At 31.5% G+C, this 6,000-nt stretch overlaps 1 non-coding gene across 1 annotated transcript; it reads left to right on the top strand.

The window, feature by feature from the left end:
* The first annotated feature begins 4,877 nt into the window (after positions 1–4,877).
* Trnam-cau lies at positions 4,878–4,950 on the top strand. The gene has a single exon. It is a non-coding gene; the product is annotated as a tRNA-Met (tRNA).
* The last annotated feature ends 1,050 nt before the right edge of the window (positions 4,951–6,000 follow it).

The raw sequence follows: 6,000 nt of genomic DNA, 5'->3' as shown, positions 1-6,000 counted from the left end.
TAAAAAAAAAAATAAAAAAAAAAAAAAAATATACCGTCGAATTGAATACCTCCTTCTTTTGGGAAGTCGGTCAAAAACACTAGGTTTTAAATAGGTGCGCATAGTTCGAGTTCCGACGGCCGACATTTTCTCCTGTGCCGGCCACTACACATTATTTCCATCTACCGTAGTAGAACATAGTAGCGAACAGATAACAAATGGTACAAAATGGTAGTCAATACTGCATAATAAACACATTTAGAGAACTAAATATTATTACAAATTCTATATGTGTTGCTATATTGAATAAAATACTTAAAGAAGACTTTTAAGTTACATCGTCAACAATACGATTAAGTAAAATTTAAAACAATGACATTAAAACAAATCTAAGAACATTTTTAAATAAAACATGACATATTTAAACATATAAATATAATCATTAAAATAACAAAACTCTAACAATATTATATTTTAGTAAAGTCACCTTCATTCAATATACCCATAGTAGAAATCTTATTACAAACTTATTTATTATCTTTCGTTGATATTGAAGTAATATTTTCCGATACTGAGTGTTGACATAAGATAGGCTTTTGCTTTAAATGGAATCCTGCATCCGCGGGCTTATTAATTGTTCAACACCGACTATTGCCGTCTCATAAATCTCAGTCGACTTAGCGTCGGCACTGTGAAATATTAACCGCACGCCGCTTTTGACGCCTCCCAGTGCTAGCAACTAAATAATACAACAGTCCTGTTTTACGTGCAATCAAATTTATTACATTGTACTTTGCATTGAATATTCTAGTGTTGAAAATCGAGGGAAACAAATAATACAAAATTGGTGAAATCTCAGTCCGTTCAACTTTATAAACCGAATTTAGATGCTTTCAATGTTCTTGTAATTTTTAGGTTATAAAAATGATTGATGTGTTGATAATTGTATTTCTACATATTCAGAACTAAGTATAAATGATATATTTCAAGAATGATAAAAAAATGGCCTTTAATAATTTTTTAATACTAATAAAATAATTGAATGAATAAAAAAAAAATTGTCTGTAAAAGTCCGTGTTTAGTTGAGCAGTAGTTTGTACAGAGAATAGTTAATTGTAATAACTCCATTCAGATATGTGGCTGTACTATTTAAAATTCCCTTTCATCATATTGCAATATTAACATACAAAATGATACGCACAATAATTAAAGCAGAACAAGGGTGCAAATGAGAGTACAAAGCTGTGCATGACGAGTATACAAGCTCGAAAATTATACAATTTACACACACTGCATAGATATGTTACACACACTAGCTAAAACACAATTATCGAATCAGGCACAATCAAATAAAAATGTCCCGCTGAAACGCCAATAGCCTAATGGTTTGGGGTACCGGCTAAAGACTAGCGGCCGTGGGTTCAAGTCCCGGCCTAACTCGGAATGGTCAAAAGATATATTTATTTAAATATACTTTTTTTTTTTTTATAAAAAATAGACATAATCTATAGAATTTTTTATCATGTAATTGAAGACAAATTATTTTAACCCGTGCGAACTCGGGTTGGGTTTTTAGTTGATTTATAAGTAAAGCTCATTATAATAGACATCTCCGTTAGGTCAACGACTTAAATCTATTCTATCAAAGGAATAAAGTTAACAATGATGAGGATAGGGGAGAACTTCTATCTTATAAGTTTGAGGTGAGTTCACCCCAATGTCAATTGAGGTTGGGACGTCGACGCATTCTGTATAGAGAAAGGGAAAATATATAGATACATTCAAGATATGTTTTGAATAGAAACATCTTACGAAACATTATAATTTAAGGCAATTACGTTTATTTTTAACACTGAAAATTTCTTACTTAATATTTATACTGATTTAGATAAAGTTAAGACGAAGTTGGATGTAGTAGAAATGTAATAGATTTTTGGCAATCTGTCTTCGATCGATCGATGCGAATAGAGCTAAATACTCATAAAACATTCTTGTAAAAGCGAAAATAAATTAAGAGATAACTAAGAGTTTAAATTCTTGAACAATTTTCAGCAATAATTAAATCTTCGATAAAGAATGGTATTGGAATTTATTAATAAGATTGTCGGCATTCGCGGTATCGCAGGATAAAATTGATGAATTGCTCTTACCTTGCTATTGCTAGCTCGGTGAAAGAATAGGGGAAAGGTTAATAAAAATTCCTGTATTTATGTTAATGTGAAATACATATGTATTACTTCGATACGAAGGGTTTAAGGAAGTAATACAAAATCGATTTTATATTGTACTTAATTTCAGTTCATATCAAGAATGTTAAAAAGTACTCCAGATACTTAATTCTGTTTTTGTTCATTTATATAAAATAAAGTAGTCATACTAATATTATAAATGCGAAAGTTTAGATGGATGGATGGATGTTTGTTAGAGTTTGTAGCCAAAACGGCTGAACGGATTTCGATGAAATTTTGTATAGATGTAAAGGATAGTCGTTGAACACATAGGCTACTCACTTTTATTTATTTTTATTCTACGCTGACGGAGTCGCGAGCTACAGCTAGTAATTAATAAAACTGGCAACTTATTAATTGATCTTCTAATTTTTCACCTTTTCCGTATAGATGAGGTTCCGGGTGACAGTAAACTACGAAATGAATGGAACAATAGAAATAACAAAAGCATAATAACGAATAAGCCGTGAGTTTAATGAAAATAACAATGCAAACGAAGTGACAATGGGTGAGGACCTGTTGGCGCTAGCTGAAATAAAACGTTTTATAGAATTTTGTAAAAAGCCTTTTCTTTTTGCCCAACCTTAAGTAGTTTTTAGTTACTATGACAAGTTATCGCCCGTGACATCATCCGCGCCTAATTAACAAAAACCCACGTAAATAGCCTATCTGTTTTTCTAGATCTGTTCCGAATTTGTTCGAGGTTCGTTAAGCTGTTTTGGAGATATGTAGTAACAATCACACATCAAAAATTACGATATTAGTATGATATGCATGTTATGGTAAATGTACTGAAGATATTCAAAATTTTTGGACATGATTAATTATTACCAACAATAGAGGTAGAAGTAAGAAATTCATCACATTTGCCGATGATTTTTCATAATGTAACCTTAGTACTAGTAAATGTAATAAACAATAAAAAACAAACTGGATAGTTTAGGTTAGCTTTAAATAATTTTAAATTGAGTCGAAACATTAGTTTTAAAACTGTTTAAAAAAAAACAAAAACAAACGATAACTCATCCATGCGATCTTTGTGTTAGTCTACTAGCCGTTTCCTGTGACGCATTAATAAAAAACATACAAAGTATAACATTATTAGTAGTTGAAATTATAAAAAAATGTTAATTTAATACGAGAGTAGTGAATTATTCATAAAAAAGGGTTTTCGTATTTACTACACCACGTGCTATAATAACCGAAAATTATTGATTATTTTCAATAATTCATATTTACCGTAACTACATTATGTACCAACTCTGAACTCTGAAGAAGCGCATAGTGCTGCCATCTTTTGACAGCTGTAGACTATTGACATATTTTTTATAAAATTCCTATTCTTTAAATATTTCATTCGAAAAAACTGTTATTATCTTTAAAAGGATTATTTTATATTATTAGTTCGTGTAAATAAGGAAATAAAACTAGAGAAAAATGATGCGGGTAAGAAATTTTTTCGAGAGAGGTGTTGAAATGACTCTCATGAGAATTGTTAGTCGGGAATTCGGTTGTTTTGTTTCGGTTTTATTGCGTAGTCACATTAATGTGGAAATACCTTTTATATTTTGTGCGGATATAAACTTGATTGTTTTTATTATACAATTTGTGTAGTCGTTTTAGTGGTTTTATAGTTAAAGTTGACTATTTAACAAGTGAATCGTTAATTTACTAGTGTTTTGTGTATTCGATATTATTTTTATCAACGCGTAATAATGTTCTACGGATGCCGAACAAGATCACTTCATGTAAGTAAATAATATGTGTTTCATTAGTTTATGACTTGCATTTATAACAATTACACGATTTAAAATGTTTCTGTTAAGATTAAATAAGGCGAATGTATGATATAACCTCAACTTGATTATACGTCTAAATTCGGGAGACACTGAAAAACTGGCGATGCACATTTACGAGTCTATAAATTTTGTGCAGCATGGTGTACAATTTATATTGGCGCGTTGTACTTTTATTACTATCGCTATGGCAGCTGCAAAGTTTATTGATGCAATTGTTGGTGATACATTGAAGCAATTTTATAACTGGACGTTGTTAACACTGTTTTTACGTTATGCAACATATATTCATTTTTCTGGTTTATCGTGTTCTCGACATATTCACCCAATTAGTGTTACCAGAGAAAGACTAATCTGTTTCACGTTAGTTTTTTTTAAAGTCGGCCGTCTTTTATATTGGTTGGTTGATGTAATTCTGTGAGTGTTATGGGCCTTTTCGTAGTAAAGCCAAAGAAAAGGGGAAAAGCGTAAACGGATATAACTTCCTTTAATATTAGCCATGATAAACTTTATGTTGTTTATTTAATATATCAATTGTGAGTTACTAAGGTGTTGAATGTTAAAAATAAAATTTACGTATCATGAAAATGTTTTCTGCAAATTATTTAAACGGGGCTCCTGAGTGTCAAAGAGTAGATAACGTTAAGATATATTAAGGATTATGGCCCTATTTCTGTAAAGTAGTAAAATGTAAGGTAGAGTTTCCCCTCGCTTTTATTGTTTTATGAAGTTAATATAAATGTAGGTGAACGAAATATAAACTTCGCTTCAAAAATACACTAAATGGATAAAAACCTTTATATTTTTTAAACCGAGAGGATTACTTCTTAAGTGTTCCTAAAACATATAGTTAATAGTTTAGTAGATTTACATAGCCTCGGTGGCGCAGTAGGCAGCGCGTAAGTCTCATAATCTTAAGGTCGTGAGTTCGATCCTCACCCGGGGCATATCTTTTGTAACACAGACCAGCTACAATGAAATGTCTTAAATTTTGTAACTACCCATCTGCGGAACAAAGGTAGCCTGAAAATGAAACTGCGCAGAATCATCCTGTGTATACTTTCTGACGTTGGTTTCTTTTTAGTTTTTATGAAATATGTTTTTAAAAATTTAAACAACGTACTCCAATACTTAATTGCCAGTGGTATGAGGAGTTAATTCTTTATTTTATTATTCTAATTATTTTTGTCCCTCCGTGGATGCGTATTGATAAAGTGCCGAAGTTCAACTTCAGGTGTCGATCATTAATCTTCCCACCGCACCGCGAACAACTTTAAGAATGTTAATTTGAACTTTCGGCCCCGATCTTCATCTCAAGTATGAGCAAAGAATTCTTCATTATTTCATAAAATATCGCATCAATAAATACATTACTTTCAATCTAAATCCAAATATCTTGGTACCCGTTTTATTTATTTTTTACAAAAGCAATGATTTAAAAATAAATTTGGCAAAGAGTCTACAATTTTTTCTTTCTTGTACGATTGGCTTTGTCAGTGAGAACCTACGCTAATATTTCGAGTCGCATCGAATGTCATCACGTATGCATTACTTCTATATTACAAAGCTAAAAGATACCACAAACCGTAATACTTGGGACGTAAAACATAACAGGCTTATAAAGCCGCGACGTAATCACAAAGTTCACGACTCCAGTCCCTTAGGGGGTCGTTTCGGCCCCACGCCCCCGAATTTATTTGCACTGAGTAATTGTTTGCATTTTTCTCTTTTATTTGTTCCTTTCCAAATAACGCTAATTCTATTTAATCTTTAACTAAATTATAACGATGTCGCAGATAGAGCTGTTAATTAGAACCTTACTTAATATTATAAGTGCGAAAGTTTCTTTGGATGTTTGGTTGGATGGATGTTATTTAGAGTTTGCCGCCTAAACGGCTTAGAGGATCTCGATAAAATTGGATATATGTAGATATAGAGCATACTCTGGAAGAACAAATAGGCTACTTGATTTTATTTTTAATTCTACGCTGACCGAG

Source organism: Papilio polytes, unplaced genomic scaffold (assembly GCF_000836215.1).
Source record: "Papilio polytes unplaced genomic scaffold, Ppol_1.0 DF824273.1, whole genome shotgun sequence".
Taxonomy (NCBI): Eukaryota; Metazoa; Arthropoda; class Insecta; order Lepidoptera; family Papilionidae; genus Papilio; species Papilio polytes.
This window is presented reverse-complemented; position numbering and strand designations above follow the sequence as displayed.